Below are 18,362 nucleotides of genomic sequence, written 5' to 3' on the forward strand. Positions count from 1 at the left end.
TGTTGCTACTTCATAACTGTAGTTTTGCTACTGTGTATGAATTGTAATGTAAATATCTGTGTTTTCCGATGGTCTTAGGCGACCCTGGTAGCGGTTCTCAAGCTGTGGGTCGCGACCCACAGGTTGAGAACCGCTGCTGTAGAGTTATGAAGTAGCAATGAAAATAATTTTATGGTTGGGGGTCACCACAACATGAGGAACTGTATTAAAGGGTCACGGCATGTGAAAGGTTGAGAACCACTGGCCTAGAGTAACTGCTGTGATTTTTTTTATTAGTTAGATTATTTCTCATAATATTGGCAAAAATTTGCCTCTTCCTGGCCAGTGTGGATAATTGGTTGAGTGTCAACCTATGAATCAGGTCAAGGTTTGATTCCTGGTCAGGGCACATGCCTGGATTTGGGGCTCCATCCCCAGTAGGAGGCATTCAGGAGGCAGCCGATCAATGCTTCTCTCTCATCATTGATGTTTCTCTCTCTCCTTCCTTCCTTTCTGAAATCAATAAAAATATATTTTTAAAAAATTGCCTCTGTAAGGGGGGATTTTAAGGACTTCCAGAAATATACCTCAAAGTCTTTTTGGATGACAACAAGGTAGGCCTTGCTGTCTCCTGCTAGAGAAGAGGGGCCTTGGGGTTTACCTCGTTTACAGTTTAAAGTGGTCAAGTGGGGGTGACACAGTACCTACCCCTGGTAGCCAATCCTCCCAATGACTTTGATTGTAGGTTGTCTTAAATTTTGTGAAATCTGAGTGTTTGGATTTGGGGTTGTTTTTAGTGCTCTGATTTCACTCAAATTTAATCTGGAACCAAAGGGCATAGCAATCACACAGTCAATTGAGTTGGTATTAAAAGATGTCAGAAAGCCCCACTGTACCTATGATGTTTGTAAATAAATTAACAGAAAAACCTCAAAACCTTTGGCATAGCTCTACTTAGCAACCAGACTCCAGTGAGAATTCAGGTCTCCTGTGTCCCAGCTCATCATACATTCAATCAATTCATTTCGCCTGATTCAACAAAATTATATTGGGTGGCCTCTAGGAACCAGACACTGTGCTAAGTTCTAGGGATGTGGTGGAGGCTGAGGTAGACAGCATCCCACACCACTTCCTAAGAAATTAACTCTCGACTCTGGGAGCCAAGGCTCACTTATTTCAAATAATGAATAGGATTGTGGCTGCCTCTTGCTTGGATGCTTACCATAAAGTTATCACATTTCCTATTGTCTTTGTGGAACTCAGGATGATTTTTTCCCCCCATTCTAATACCATTTAGCATCCCTGTCTGACAGATATTAGAAATGTTCTGGAAATATGTCAGTAGATTCGTTCAATCTGAATCTACCATCATTTCATCTACCATCACCAACTCCTTTTCCAAAAACTCAAATTTGAAGACACAATTTTGATTTTTAATTGGTGTCTCAGACTCTAAAGAGGGGTGGCAATAGTTGAATTGCCTGAACTATATACAGAGAAGTCCATGGTCAGTGGCGGACTGGAGTGAAGATGGGAGACAGGGCAGTCTTCATATCCCAAAGGTACACATGCTTTCCAAGTTGCCAATAAGTAGCAGCCACATGCTGAGGTGGGGAATAGTTACTGGAGAATAAAAACTTTCTCTTCTTCCATAAGTCTCCATAGGGATTTTCCTTTTGGCTGGTTAGCAAGCATCTGCTGCTTGTTTCTGGAGAAAAAAACAAAACGACTTTAGTTGATTTCTGTCTTATGCAAATAAAGCTGTGGGGATTGGGGAGTCAATATACATTTCACGTGTTCTAACTTTTGTCTTGGAGCACGTTTGCTCAAAGATTCATTTTATGAATTGTGAGTAGGTTCCCCAATTAGTCCAACAACATCCTTCACGCTACTCCAAAGGGAAGAACTACAACTAGCCATTATACTCATAACATGCCTGAAATATTATGCCATACAAGTGGGTTGAGTGGGTTAGCTTGGAAACCTTCTTCATCTACTATCATTTTTATTGGTGAACCCATTTCAAAATATGGATTTCCATATGTAAAGTTATGTAACAAAAAAAAAAATCAGTCAAGAAAAGAGAAAAAAAAACTTTTGATAAAAACTTTCAGTATTAGAAGGGAATTGATAGGTATTTGAAGTTCAAATGCTTCATTGCACAGGTAAGAAAAACTGAGGCCTGGCGGGGTAGATGACATGGCCATGGTCACAATAAATGGAAGGAGACTGGAATCTCTATCTTAGCATCCATCTGCTTCACTTTCTATTGGCTTCATGGCCATGCAAGGTTTCTGGAAATGCAGAACTGGCAAGATGAGGGTACAAAGGAGTCAGTTGTCATTTGATCCAGCGTCATTCTGAAAAGTTCAAATAGAGCTGAGGCATTATTGACATTCAGATCTTATTTTAACAAATACTTATGAAATACCTACTATTTTATTTTCTTCTAGGTACTACTCATTTTTAATTCCCCTATGGCATGCTAGTCACTCTCTCACCCTTTATCACATACCAACTGACTTATTTTGATGTCAATTGTTTAAAAATGAGTTTAACTAACTGTCCACTGTTTTCAGCTACATGAATTAATTAATGAGTTAAAACAATCAAGTGAATCGTGTGGTTTCAAGACTCAGCCAGGTTTCTGTGAACTTCCAAACAGTATCTGTTTGCTGTACAGTCATTCTTTGGCACTTATTTTCCTAATTATGACCATATAAAATTAATATGGAAATTATAGTGATGAATAGTTGTGTTGATTCAAAAACATGACACTCATCTCATTGATAGATGGACATGTGTGTACTCTCCCCTTGAATTTGACTGGTCTGATGACTACTTTGGCCAGTAAAATATAGAGGAAATGATGCTCTGTTACTTTTGAGGTCAGGTGATAAAAGGTTATATGTAGCCTTTGCCTAGTTTGCTAGAATGCTCTCTCTTGTACCCTGTGCTGCCATTTAAAAACCCAGCTACTCTGAGGCTGCCACAAGCCTAAGCCACATTCCCACAGTTCCAGCTGACCCCAATCTCCATGTTATTCTAGCCCAGGGGCTAAGTATGTGAGTGTAGAAGCTTTCAAATGATCCCATCTCCTAGTTGGCTGAGTTACCCCTTTGTCACTTGAGTCTCCCCAGCGAGGTCCCCAGACATCATGGAGCAGAGACAGGTCATTGCCACCACACGCAGTCCAAATTTCTGACCCATAGAATGCGTGAGCATAATAAAAGTGCTAATTTTTTAGACAGCTAAGTTTTGGGATGGCTTGTATAAAGCAATAAATAAATGAAACAGACTGGAAACTAAGGAGCTGGCAGCCAGTTGACTGGGATAGGTTTTACTCCTGGAGAAGGAAAAAAAAAATAACTTTATCCTAGTCATTTTACAGTGATCTAATAATAGCTTATTCCTTCTCACTCCAAAAAAGTTAATCTATTAGACTTTCCTTATATTAACAGAGAGCTTGTTAATCAGAAAAAACACACAAATAGGTTGCAAGCAAATGTCAGCACAGAAAAGCTGACTTTCCATGGCAACTGAGAGGAAGTCTTGTTTTTAAAGTTCACGCTGAAAGCAAAACAACCTTGCAGCCAATCCTCATAATCTTGACTGATTTATACAGTTTCTTTGCTTTTAATCAGTCTTTCTCTAATTCTATAAATACATTCTTTCTGAATTCAATGTCTATGAACACTTTTTTTTCTGGATTTTTCCCCCCAGAGAATCTGAGAGATGATAGCAACAATTCTGTGAAGTATTTTATATGCAAAAGCATTTTGATCGATTTTATTGATAAAGAAATGTATATGGATATATCTCCTATTTATAATGCGTTAGTATGTTCTCAATGGTCTTAGACTAGATTAGCAAAAGAAAAAACAAAACAGAAAAATAACAAAATCTATAAAACCTCTTCAACACTGAATTTTAGTGGCTCATGGATAAGAACACCTTTAGTACATTGGTTGATCCTTGAATTAAGACTTGAAAATAAAGTTACACATATATGTATATTGTTTGTCTCAGTTTGTTAATGATATCCACAGTTTAAAAAGCATTGTTTAATATTTTCTCTGTTAAAACTTTGTATTTTATGGAAAGTAAAGGATTCTTTTTACACAATATACAAACATTCGCCATAATAGAACACTTTTTACAACTCCAAAAGTATTTATTCTCTTGAAAAAAACAAAACAGGATTAGATTAGTTTCTGGATACTTAAATTTCAAATACTTACACTCCCCAATACATACTCTTGCATACTTATAGCTCAATGTCCTTGGCTACTATAATGCTTGTAAGGAAACTGTTTAGGTAAGAAGAAAATTTTTGTTGAAGGAAGAGTGATATAAGCCTGAGAGATGAAATTATTATTTGAGATCTTGTGTCAAGGCTCCGCTGCCTTCTGATATTTTATCATTTTTATTTATGGAATCATCATAGTACTCAGCTACAAATCGTGTAATGCAAAGCCATTTCTAGTATGCAGATTACTTTTTGAGACCCAGAAATAAAAATCTAAGAAGTCGAAAAGGAAAAAGAATTGCTTCCTGGTGTAGGTACATGTATGAGTGCTGAACCTGTGTTTCTCCTGGAGTCCCATGGGGTCTTCTGCAGAACTGTGAGCCAATACATGGGAGCTGTTCTACCTCCAAGTTGTTGCAACTTGTTATGCAATGCTAGCAAATTAAAACAGAAACACACTTATCAAGGATCCCCTTCTAATTTCAGCTTCAGCTCTTGAGTGCAGCCACCAATGTTGTCTCACTATTTCGTTCCACTGCTTGTCTTTGAAGGGACCGGGATATGGCATCGAGAGAAGCAGGACCACAGTACATCTTTCTGCCTCGTCATGTCAGTGTGTGGGATGTTTTTCTCCTCAAAGACTCAAAAAATTCATTAAATTCTCTTCTTCATTAAGTCTGTAGGATTGCATTCCGTGAAACTGCTACAATGAACACTTCGTTGCAGTCTTTATTGCCATCTAAGTGTTTAGGATGATTTGGCAGAAAGTTCCTCTGAGAGTCTTGAAACAGAAGTTTGAGGAAAAGAAAATCTGGGCTAAGAACTTGCCTCTGGTGAGAAATGCTATGAGAACAGCTAAGAAAGAAGTGGATCTCAGAGGTCACATGCTTTCAATTCAAATTCTTCTGCAACTGAATTGCTGGCCCTGTGTTTCCTGATCATTTTATCTGCGGGATTGGTAAATATATTTTTAAAATCTTAACTGAAACAGAAAGAATATACATAATGTGTGCCATATAATTCAGATTGTGAAAGCTGAAACTTGGGTGAACTTGGAGAATCAGACAAACATTTTAAAAACAGACAAAACTGCCCAGGCTGCATGGCTCAGTGGGTGAGTGTCCACCTATGAACCAGGAGGTCATGGTTCGATTCCAGGTCAGGGCACATGCTGGGTTGTGGGCTCGATCCCCAGTAGGGGGTATGCAGTAGGCAAACGATCAATGATTCTCTCTCATCATTGATGTTTCTATCTCTCTATCCCTTACCCTTCCTCTCTGAAATCAGTAAAAATATATTAAAAAAAATAAAAATAGACAAACCTGCTTATCATGTAAGATAACAACCTACCATCGGATTGAGGCCTAGAATTTTAATCTTCTTCCCCCTCTTAGGACTTGATTATATTATCCAGAATCATATAATATAATAAAACAGATTACCTTTCAGCGGTGTAGCTACAATTCCAGAAGCACTTTTCAGACCTCAATGCATATGCAAAGGAAATTTCTTATTTCCAAAACCATTAATTGTGTATTTGGGAGCTTCCACCTAACCTTCAATTGAAAATCATTAATCTGCAACATAATGATAAGCTCAAAGGCAAATATCAAGAGTAAAATGTAATAGAATTCTATAAATGCCTGATTCCAAGTGATGAGCATGCTCAAGTAAAATCATATGCTCATGGACTTATGTCAGTATTTGGTAGTAGTACCTATTGTGTGAAAACATGTTTCCATACATGAAATACATAAAGTCAAATCCATTTTGATCATAGGAAACACTAACCTTGAAGCATTAAGCAAAATGTTATCTCTCTCCCCCCAAAATTCTATTCTTCTCTTTAGTAGATCTATAGTACAAATAAAAATTGTACTCACCTATTATTATTATACTAGTGGCCTGGTGCACGAAATTCGTGCACTGGGGGGCTTGTCCCTCAGCCCAGCCTGCACCCTCTCCAATCTGGGACCCCTCGAGGGCAGTCGGACATCCCTCTCACAATCCAGGACTGCTGGCTCCCAACTGCTCACCTTCCTGCCTTCCTGATTGCCCCTAACCACTTCTGCCTGCCAGCCTGATCACCCCCTAACCACTCCCCTTCCAGCCTGATTGATGCCTAACTGCTCCCCTGCCAGCCTGTTTGCCCCTAAAATGCATGCCTGGTCCCTCCCAACTGCTCTCCCCTGCAGGCCTGGTCCCTCCCAACTGTTCTCCCCTGCAGGCCTGGTCACCCTAACTGCCGTTCACTGCAGGCCTGGGTCCCCCCCAACTGCCCTCCTCTGCCAGCCTGGTGACCCCTAACTGCCCTCCCCTGCAGGCCTGGTCCCCCCCAACTGCTCTCCACTGCAGGCCTGGGTCCCCCTCATCTACCCTTCCCTGCATGCCTGGTCACCCCCAACTTCCCTCCTCTGCCAGCCTGGTCTCTCCCAACTGCCCTCCTCTGCTGGCCATCTTGTGGTGGCCATCTTGTGTCCACTTGGGGCAGGATATTTGACCACATGGGGGCAGCAATCTTGTGTGTTGGAGTGATGGTAAATCTGCATATTACTCTTTTATTAGATAGAATACAGGCCTGGTGCATGGGTGGGGGCCGGCTGGTTTGCCCTGAAGGATGACCTGGATCAGGGTGGGGGTTACCTTGGGGCGTGGGGCAGCCTGGGTGAGGAGCCTGTGGTGGTTTGCAGGCCGGCCACACCCCCTGGCGACCCAAGCGGAGGCCCTGGTATCTGGGGTTTATTTATCTTCTATAATTGAAACTTTGTAACCTGGAGTGGAGCCAAGCCTTCTGCTTGCTCCATGGCAGCAGCCATTTCTGTTGGGATTTATGTATCTTCTATAATTGAACCTTTGTAGCCTTAAGCGGAGGCCTGGGCAGGCCAGTGTGTGTGGAAAGCTTTGCTTCCTCCATTGCCTGGGGCAACCCTAGCCTCCCGCTCTTACTGGCTCTGTGGTTGCCGCCATTTCTGTTTGGATTTGTTTACCTTCTATAATTGAAACTTTGTAGCCTTGAGTGAAGGCCTAGGGCAGCAAGGGCAGGCGGAAAGCTTGGCTTCCTTCATTGCCTGGGAAACCCAAGCCTCCCTCTTGCTCTCTGTGGCCATAGCCATCTTGGTTAGGTTTATTTGCATATTCGCTCCTGACTGGCTGGTGGGCGTGGCTGGAGGGTGTAGTGGAGTGATGGCTAATTTGCATATTACTCTTTTATTAGATAGGATGTTGATTTTTGCCCATAAAAATGTGGGGATTTGTTCTCTTTCCTGATGTTAAATGCCTGCATAATATCCTTAATTTTGCTGCTTGGTTCACAAAGTCTAAAATATTTACCATCCGGCCCAACTCTGAGCAGAGGACAGTCTTTGATCTGACTAACACCATCTTGTGTAACACTATTCCTGCCTCACTCACTCCACTCCAGCCACTCTGGTCTTTCTGCAGGTGATCAAAGACCTTTCCACTTCAGGACCAGAGCAAATACTGTGTCTTCTCTCTGCTAACAATTATGTATCCTACTGGACTCAGTTTAAATGTCATTTCCTCAAAGAAGCCTCCTATGACCTATCCCCTCTCTGCCAGCAAAGACTGGCTCACCTCTTCTCATTGCTTTTCAGATCCTTCACTGTCCTTCCTAGCATATGAGAAAAATTCAGGTATTTATTTCATTTCTGGCTCACTCACTGGACCATGCACACCAGAGCAGCATGAAGTACTAGTACATCTATATTATTCACTGATATGTCCTCACTGGTACATAATTAGCAATTCTATTTATGCACACAGCTTGGCTATCATTGTTGTTGAAAATCTATTGAGTCAATGTTGTGAGCATCTGTGGCCAAAAATTCAATAGTGATACTTGTCATACCAAATATCGGGAATATTTCACCAGAGCAACTTGTAAGGGGAGCCACTGGCAAGGCCTGTCTGTTTGTTTTGTGTTTACATGATGATCATAATGATTCTTACTTCATCTGATGGCTAATTGGAAAACAGTGAAAGAAAGAATAAAGTTTAATAAAGTATTTTCAGACTTGACTCATATTTTATTGCTGAGGGTCCCAAGAGCTCTCTAGCAAGTTCTGATGGGCTATTGTTTCAACAACACAAGAAATTAACTGGAAGATTAGTTAAAACCATATTTTTCCTAGGCCTTATTCTTATCAGTTGAATTGAAGAACATTTATAGATTCACAGACTCTCATTCTGGGGTCAAAAATTTTCCAATTTTGCCAGGTATCAATTTCTATAAACACTAATCACAAATATTATTATTATATACATTTATTTATTAATTTTAGAGAGAAAGGGAGAGGGAGAGAGAGATAGAAACATCAATAATGAGAGAGAATCATTAATCGGCTGCCTCCTGCATGCCCCACACTGGGAATTGAGCCTGCAACCTGGCTCCCGATTCATAGGTTGACACTCAACCACTGAGCCATGCTGGCTGGGAGACACAAATATTATTTTTGTAAGGCAGATAACATGATGCCTGGGCTTATATAAAAGAGAGGAATCTCACTTCCCTTGGACTAAAGCTGGCCGCTTTATGGTTACTATAAAATATGTGCACAAGAATATATGTGTCTATGTGTGCTACTGAAGGAATCTCCCAGTTTAATTTCCCCACAGAAAATGGAAGTTCAAGACTATCAGAATCTTTCCCTAATGCAGGCCCATTATCACTTTCAGGCCCAGTGCAGAACTCCAAAGGAGGTCCACATCCCATATGTCTTTACACTTACAATTATACCTCATGCTAAATATGTTAAGTATGTTCTCTCCCATGTCCTTGACAAATACAACAATCAAGAAGACCAAGTTCAAATTTAGAATTCTTGGCCTCTTTAAATTTTCTTAATGGAACACGGGGAGCCACTCTTTCCTGATCCCCAGCTCTGTCCTGCAGTGTGGGGGAACCTATCCAATTCATATGGAACCGAAGTTTGCATGTCCAAGAGTAATGCACACCCCAGCAAATCACAGTCTTTGACCAGCCCTGCCAAGGCACAGGGGCAGACACACCCGAGTGCAATCTGTCCTTGAGTGGATGAACCTGAATTAAAGAGGCTCCTGCAGAAGGGGACTTGGAGCCTTTTGGACAGAGAATTTCACATCACTTGTGATGTGTTTGTTCCGTCTCTCGGACACTTGCAGAATAGTCTGCGCGTCTCCAGTTCCTGAGAATAGGACTGGACCCCTGTCCTCTAGGAGAGGAAAGCATATCACGTTTAGTTTGTAAACAAGCAGAGAAGAAAATGAAGAGGGGGGGGGCATGACATTTATTGCCAATAAGTAATGATGTAGGCTAGATTGAGATAGAGAAATCTTATTAGTGATTTTTCTTTCCTGAAGGTGTAATTGAAAATATGGTTCTTTTTTGTTTTGTTATTTTTTTCTTTTCCTAAATAAATTTTAGAAATTGGCTGAAAATACTTGGAAGATGGCAGAGCTGTGATTCACTTTTTAAAATCACTGGCAAAGCATTGCAATTTTACTAATGTTCTTTTTTATTACAAAGGAAGAGGAAAAATGATTTTTTTCAAAAATAATATGAATGCTCTAAAGAAAAATCTAAGACAGTATTGCTTCCATTTATTATAATTACTGATCAAAGACTTACTCCTTAAGTATATTGGCTCAGTGTAACTGTCCTAGGCTGCCCTAGAAACACTTCCATCTCTTCTTCTTTACTATTTGCAAATCACTGTGCCTCTAACTTCCTGAGAAAATCCTCAAACCGTCCAGGGGGCACTCAGTAGATTGGAACCCTGCCACTAAAAACATGTTTCTTTGCTGAGCCCTCGTCCCTGCGCTGAGATCTGGAAAAAGTGGAAACTTTTTTCTATCCAAGGTTAATCCTCTAGTAATTGGAGTCCTGTGGTCTCTTGGAGAACTTGGACAATCAATCATTTCTGCTCTAAAGTTGTTCACCCCCTTTTCTCTGAAGGATTTTTCTCTTCATTGTGGAAACATACTTAAATTCTTCCCTTCTGTGTAACAAGCATCCCTCTGTTTACGTCTAGCTATCTCCCTATGCCTTTCCTTCATAGCCAAGTTAAAAAAAACAACAACCACAACAACCACCAAAACACATAGTGTTCTGCATGACCTTCACGACACTTACAGCATCCACAACCCCCCTTTCTCTATCCACTAAAATTGCTAATTGTCTGAAGTCAGTAGCACTCTCCAAATAACACACAGTACACACTTTCTAAAGCCTTCATTTCACTTGATTTTTCTGCCAGACCAGATATGGATGTTGTCCTTTAAAGATCTCCTTCTTCTCAGCTCAAGTTCCTCATTTGGCCTCTAGTGACTCCTGATGAAGGGGGTTCCTTGTTACTGCAGGTTGGGGTGGGAAGTTAGGGACCCCAAGTGGTCACCACAGACACCACAGGAGAGGTGGCCTTATTACCGCTGGGACATGCTCCTCTGGCACCACCCCAATAGGGAAGGAGAAGGGCGTCTTGTGACCACCAAGAGAGGTGGACAGCCAAGCGGCCTGTGACACTGCAAGGGGAGGAGGGGGTGGCTTTTGGGATGAAAGTGCCTGGACCATGTCTTCTTAACTGTGTATTTCTACCCACAGGGCTAGCTCAATCTTGTCACTCCACTAGCACGGGTTGAGGAAATAAACAAATTAATATGTAAATCTCTGTGTTGGTTTTCAATCACTGTCATAAGAAATTACTACAGACTTTGAGGCTTAAAAACAGCAAAAATGTACTTCTTCCCAGTTCTGTCGGTTAGAAGCCCAGGCACAGCATGGCTCAGCGTGGTCCTCATTTGAGTCTCCTAAGGGCAAAATCAAGGCTGTGTCAGGGCTCTGCTCCCTTTCTGAAGGCTCTGGAGAAGAATCTGCTCTCAAGCACATTCAGGGTCCCATTTCCTTGCTGGCTGTCATCTGGGGGGCAGTCTTTGCTTCTAGAGGCCGCTCCCAATCTCTTTCATGCCTCCTATGTGGCCGGCTTCCAGAAATGGCAGGTCATGTCATCTCAATCTTCAAATCTCTTTAGCTTCTCCATCTGTTCCATGGGTCAGGTTGACTCTTCTGCCTTCCTGGACTGCTTGTGTGATTACTTTGTGCAAACTCTGAGAGCCCAGGATAATTTCTCTATCTCAAGTCTTTGATTCAGGACTTTAATTATATCTGTGGATCCCCTTTAGAGCAGTATCTAGATTATTGTTTTTTAATCCTTACCCAAGGATAATTTTCCAGTGATTTTTAGGGAGAGTGGAAGAGAGAGGGAAAGACAGAGAGAAATATCGATGAGAGAGAAACACATTGATTGGTTACCTCCTGCACATACCGCGACCAGGGCCCGGGCTGGGGAGGAGCCTGCAACCGACATATGTGCCCTTGACCGGAATTGAACCCGGGACCCTTTGTTCCACAGGCCCACGCTCTATCCACTGAGCCAGACTGGCGAGGGCTAGATTAATGGTTAATTGAATAACCAAGGGATGAGGGTCTTCTGGGGACATCTTTTGAATTGTGCCTACCACAGTCTCTTTAGGTTAAAATTTATGAATGCAAAGAAAAGATACAAGATAATATATAATTAAGGGAAAGTTATTAGTACACCAAGACAATAACTACAATGGCATTTCAATGTTTTGTTTACCCTCAATGAATTATGCTACATACTGGATGTGGAAAAAAGTCAATAAGACACCGTCCCCTCAGGGACATTTTAGTTTATTTGTAGAATGTTAACTTCATGGGGGCAAGGAGCGATTCCTTTGTTTCCTTTACTAAGCATCTCCCTTAGCAACTTTTGAAGATGCATCACCCTTTTTTAAAGCATTAGGCTGATAAAGACTTCCAGATCTTAGGCCTAAATGAATAAACATTTGTAAGGTACATAATTTATATTTAGCGTCTATCTCTTCCTAAGATATAATATGATGTTATTACAGAGTATTACAACCTCACTAACCCAGTGATTCCAAACCTGGAAGTTTCTGAAAATAGATATGATCCCTGTTGAGTATGAAAAGTGATCATTGCTTTAGTCTTAACAGAGTTGATTGCACAGGTCAGAAGGTTTTTCCTCTTATTTTTTTAAATATTTTTTTTATTGATTTCAGAGAGTAAGGGAGAGGGAAAGAGAGAGATTGAAACATCAATGAAACATCACTGGCCGCCTCCTGAATGCCCCCTAGTGGGGATTGAGCCTGCAACCCAGGCAAGTGCCCTTGGCTGGAATCGAACCCAGGACCCTCCAGTCCACAGGCCAATGCTCTATCTTCAGAGCCAAACTAGCTAGGGCTTTCTCTTAATTTTTAAGACAAATCTTAAAATACTAGAAAGAATTTAAAGAGCAAAGCTGGTCTGCTTCTTTGAGAAGAAACCCTCGAGCAAAATAATGTAATGTTTGTTTTTCTAGAGCAGAGAGAAGGTCAAGTTAGATCATTTGACATAAACAGGTAATGATGTCACATTTAAAGACCAAAAAAGTGGAGAATAAATTCAGGGGAGGTAAGACAATGGAGGGCATGAGAGCAGTGCTGTGAGATTTTAAACAAATGTTTGGTGCCTTGTTGATCAGCTCTGAAAATGATAGTGGATTGAAAAATATAAGAATAATAAAAATAATAATATAATAAAAGAAAAATGACATAAAATATGCTCATGTTTTAATTTTGTTTTCTCCCTGTTCAAATATGTGTAAGGGTTTTCAATGTTTGTAGAAATGAGGAGAGGAAACCTCTCATTATTTTCCAAAATATGTCTGTCAACTGTGAAGTCCTTTGATAATTTTCTATTTGGAAGCACTCAACTTTCATCCCTAAAAAAAATTCTCCATATGAAACATTCTCTCCTCAATGCTCATTGCTACCTCTAGATTTTTATACCGCTTTGGAAAAAAAGTCCTTTAGAGTTCCAGTGAATAGTTCTGTTTGGGTCAAGCTTTGTTATGGCCCATAATTATGAAAAAGCAAAATTAAAATCTTGACTAAGAAATATTAATATAGACCTTGTCACATCTTTAAGAAAGGGCTCTAGGAGTTTTTCTTTTTTTTTTTATATATTTTATTGATTTTTTACAGAGAGGAAGGGAGAGAGTTAGAAACATCAATGAGAGAGAAACATCAATCAGCTGCCTCCTGCACACCCCCCACAGGGGATGTGCCCGCAACCATCGTACATGCCCTTGACCGGAATCGAACCCGGGACCCTTCAGTCCGCAGGCCGACGCTCTATCCACTGAGCCAAACCGGTTTCGGCTAGGAGTTTTTCTTGAGAATAGATTAGTATACTAGGCATTACACTCTCCCAAAGTTAAAAATTAACATTTAGTTATTAGATAAGAGTCATATATAGTAAATTTTAAAAATTTATGCACTTTTCTCATTGTTGTTTAAAATGATAACATATTGAGGTCAACCACTTTGATAAAAGCAAACAAAAAGACACAGTTATTTGGAAAATAAAATTTGGTCTAGTATCCAGGTGAATGTGGGGTAATAAATTATTCATGTCAGCTGGAGACACGTAGGGCAAGATCCTAACCAGCCGAAGGGCTAGCACCAGTTAACATATAGCCCGAGTTCAAAGTTAAGGGTGGGGTATGGGCATCCTATATTTTACAACCTGTATGGGTCTAGTAATCCTAATTCAGTGCTTTATACATAATAGAATATTTATCAGGCAATCACAGGTTCTTCCTGAATCACGGATTCCTTATCCCATCAATGTTTATGACCGTGATGAAAAGAACCGATGCAGAGTCTGGCGATGTTCACTCTGGAGAGTTTCAGGGGCTGAGGTATCAAGGTAACCTCCTTATTTCTATTGTGAAACCAATTCTAGAAATAATTGAGAGAGGAACTTGATTGGTGTCAAGCACCTCTGGTCTTTCCCAAATACATATACCCCTTGTCACCCAAAACGTGGTCCCTGGACAAGCAGCATCACATCACCTGAGAACTTACTAGAAATGCAGAATTTCAGACCACGTTTTGATCATTCACATTAGAGTCTAAAATTTAGCAAGATCCCCAGGTGATAGAATGCATGGACAGTTTGAGAATTCACTACAGGCACACGCACACCTACGTGAACACATGTATAAGTAGTGCTGAAAGCTTGCTACCTGAGGTATGCCTAATCCACTGCAGTCTGGGTGTAAGAAATAGGCAGCTGAGGACCCACATGTTCCATACCTCCTTGCAGATTTCATCTACCAGCCACTTTAAATGCTACGACACCAGGTAGTTCCCTAAAGTTAGTGTTGTGCCCTGCCCCACAGGTCACCAGTACTTTGAAGGAGAACGGACAGAGTGCCCAATGGACGAGCTTCCTGATAGTGGGGGGAGGGGTTTCAGCAGTAAGACTGAGGGCTCGCTGCCTGTCCCTGAAGCTCACTGTCTCATTGCTTTCTCTTTATTTTTTCTCTCAGTAAACAGAGGATTTTGGTCTCTTAGGCTGTCAATCCAACTCCTTCAGCAAGCATCAAATAAAACAGACAAACAAACAAACAAACAAACAAACAAAAAAGGTAGGAAGGGGAGGGCAGAAATGAAGTGGATAATAGTCCAAGCAAATATCAGACAAAGTAAACTGAGTGCCATAAAGGGAAAGAACACTGGAGGGGAAATGGATTTCGCAGGTCTAGAATGTGGAGTTACTTTTGGCCTTAACTGACAAAAGGAAACTGATGTTTTCCAGCTGTGGATTCTAAGATTTAACCCTTCCTGGTTAGATAGCTATTTAAATGGAAGGTGATTTTTTTTTTCATGTTACTGTAAATCAGGTAACATTTTCTAGTTCTGATATTCAGAACCATTTTATAAACAAGTGCCATAGGAGGGGAGGCTCTAAAATTGTGTACCAATGGAATTGTGACTTTTGAGAGCACATTATATAATACTAAATTAATTTTCATCAATATTTGTCACTTCGTTATCAGGAGAAATAGATTGTGTCCATGACCTTATCGATGTCACTTCCACCCCTGCCCCTTTCTCTGGTTTCTTTATCTACTTTAACTTCTCTCCTCGGCTCCTGTCCCTTCAACTATTCACCTGCTGTCATTGTAGCTAGCCCTTGAATATAGATTGAAGAGTTAGTATAATGCCACAGCTCACTGTTTGAATAGCACTTTTCTCAATGAACTCTAAAAATACTCAATCTTTTATAATGGCAGACCAAGATTTTGTTTCAGGAGATTCCTGAGTTTTAAATAATTATGGGTAAATTGCTATCTAAGTGTTCTTCAACACAAAAATTCTATAATTCCATGGTTTTTAAGTTGATTCTTTCTTTAGAACTCTAGTTCTTCACTCGTGAAAAGGAGCAAATGCATTTTTATTTTATACTTTTTTTCCTTTTCATTGACTTTATTGGGGTGACAAAATTAACAAAATTATACAGGTTTCATGTACACTGTATTGTGTGTTCACTATCCCAAGTTAAGCCTCCATCCATCACCCTTTATCCCCCCTATACCCTCTTCCACCTTCCTCCACTTCTTGCACAACCACTCCCTTAAGCATTTAGACAATGAGGTTCTGACCCGCATCAAATAATCTTAGAAACAAAGCCTTGACCACAGAGACAGAGTTTTGGTAAAACTACAGGTAACATCTAGGCTTCAGTTGTGTTTCAGCTCCAGGTGGGGCGACACCACGGCTGACATCAGGACCAGCTGCATGACTAATGGACCCCTGTCCTGGCCTTGACCTATCAGTGGAGACCTTGACTCTGAAAGGACACTCCTGGGAAACTGATGAATATTCTGTTGAGATCCTCCCCTGGGACTGCCTCTAAGATCCCTGCCTTTATTTTTTTTATTTTTTTAAAATACATTTTATTGATTTTTTACAGAGAGAAAGAGAGAGGGATAGAGAGTTAGAAACATCGATGATAGAGAAACATTGATCAGCTGCCCCCTGCACAACCCCCACTGGGGATGTGCCTGCAACCAAGGTACATGCCCTTGACCAGAATCGAACCTGGGACCTCTCAGTCCACAGGCCGACGCTCTATCCACTGAGCCAAACCGGTTTCGGCAAGATCCCTGCCTTTAAAGGGGGTAAAAATCCTCAGGGCAGAGGACCCAGCAAGCTCTTTCTCTCTCTGGAGAATGCCTGTGCTTTTCCCCTCACCTCCTCCCAGGTGCTTTCTTTGGCTTGCTTTCTCCTAAGCTCCAAGGGCCCTTCTTTATTTTCTGTAACTTGTTTCCTAAGCAAGGCAGCCCAGCTGGCTCACTTCGTCCTCCACGGCTCACTGCATTACCTCTTTGACTTTTTAAATAAACTTTTGCTTGTGTATTTGAGTCTTGGCTCTGAATTCTTTCTTAGCCAGAACTCAAGTATTGAGGTTGCTAAACCGAGGTCCGGTCTCACTCCCCAGTAACACCTGGTGCCATTTCGCCACTAACAAAGCCACTGTCAGAACAATCTTAGAGCGTAATGAGGATGGAAAATGGCACAATTATCTCTTTCTGTGTCATTGATTGTGAGGAGAATTGGGAAAGGCTTTAAATGAAGTCTATCCTTTGGGGAATTTAAACCTGGACTCTAGCAATAGTGCCACCATGCTGAGGGAACAAGCGAGTCTTCTAGTTTCAAAAGAATTCAGCAGAAGTTTACACAAGTTTTTCTCACCAGGAAAGAGGTAGGTATAGGTTTGTGGATGTTTAACAAATTAAAATTTATTTGAGTTCAATGTCTTTTATGTTTCATTTACATGAAAGATTTTTTTTCAAGATGAAATAAGCAATGCACATTTTAAAGGTGATTTTTATTTAATGGCCTTTCTTCCAAATAAGCTTTCCTTAATGGCTGGCTGGATTGGTTATACTGTGTGACTGTGATATGTTGCTTGGGAGGTGACAAGGAAAAGACCTATTTCCCTGGGAGTTATTGGTTGCATCGTTAGAACACAAATATGTGGTCAAGTTGGTAATCAGAGGCTGCTTTTACCATCTCACTACTCGGTGAAAGTGCTATGTTGAGGAGTAGCCTTTCCAGCCTGGGTCCGCATGGAACAGAGCCTCCTCCTCAGCTGCCTTTGATCTGACTTCTGCCACCTACTGGTGGGGTCTGTTTATTGCAGGAGCTCAGACTACACAAAGGAAGGCACAGAGTTCTGAGCGGATTGCCACCTGCCGGAGTTTCATCTCAGTCGCTCCATGCTCCAATCTGACACCCTCACTACTCTGAGAGATGCTGCACTAGTGTCTTTGGGAACATCACCTTCTTCCTCCTATATTTCTGAAAAGAACCACTTGCGAGCACTCAGGTGTAAACTATACCCGTCAGAGACTCTGTTTCCAAGGTGACGGCCCTGATCTTCCCAGACAGGCAGGGCTTTCCTGTAAACCGTGCACTGAAGCGTCCTTTGGAATTGCTTCTGATGGCGTTTATGGAGGTGATGTGGCCCCATGGTTGCCCCCCTATGGTCTGCAGTTCCACGGTGCCCGGGACGCTGTGATTTTCAGGAAATCCTTTACTCTGTTGTTTTCTGAGTGCGGTAATACAGTTTCTGTTTTGCAGGCCTGCTGCCCGGGTCCCCTGGACTGTCAGGGTAAATAATGCTCTGTACCTGCAATGCACCTTAGACCTTTCCAAGCACTCTCATACTTGCCGCGTTGCCTGACCCCACGAGGCAGCAGGGCTCCTGCTATATACCTCGTTTCAGATGAACACAGTGAGGACCAGAGATGCTTGGTGCTTTTTTTGAGTTCACACTGAGCAGGGAGAAGCCATGTCTCTGAATCCTAGTATCCTGCTCCTGAGGTTGCTGCCTGCACTTTGAAATCCCCTGCCTGGGATTGGAATTCTCACTCGCACCAGTTGCTTAAGGGATCTAAGTTTTTCGTTTCCTCGTTTGTAAAATGCACTAATGACAGTCCTATCTCATGGCTTATTGTAACACTCCAGTAGCACAGTGTGTTTCACAGAGGTGGCATTTGGTGGATGTTTGCCGTAATCTCACCGTGGACCTGGCCCTGCCGGGGGCCGGGCTGGCTGCCCATTGCTGTGCTTTGTCCAGACTTTGAATCTCTATTTGATCGCAGCATTACCTCTGGCTTCATATCACAGTCACTCCATGTCTGCTCACGCTTTTGAAATGAGTCCTTCCTACCACTACACGCTGCCGCCCTATCAAAGA

The sequence above is a fragment of the Eptesicus fuscus genome, chromosome 4 (assembly GCF_027574615.1).
Source record: "Eptesicus fuscus isolate TK198812 chromosome 4, DD_ASM_mEF_20220401, whole genome shotgun sequence".
Classification (NCBI taxonomy): domain Eukaryota; kingdom Metazoa; phylum Chordata; class Mammalia; order Chiroptera; family Vespertilionidae; genus Eptesicus; species Eptesicus fuscus.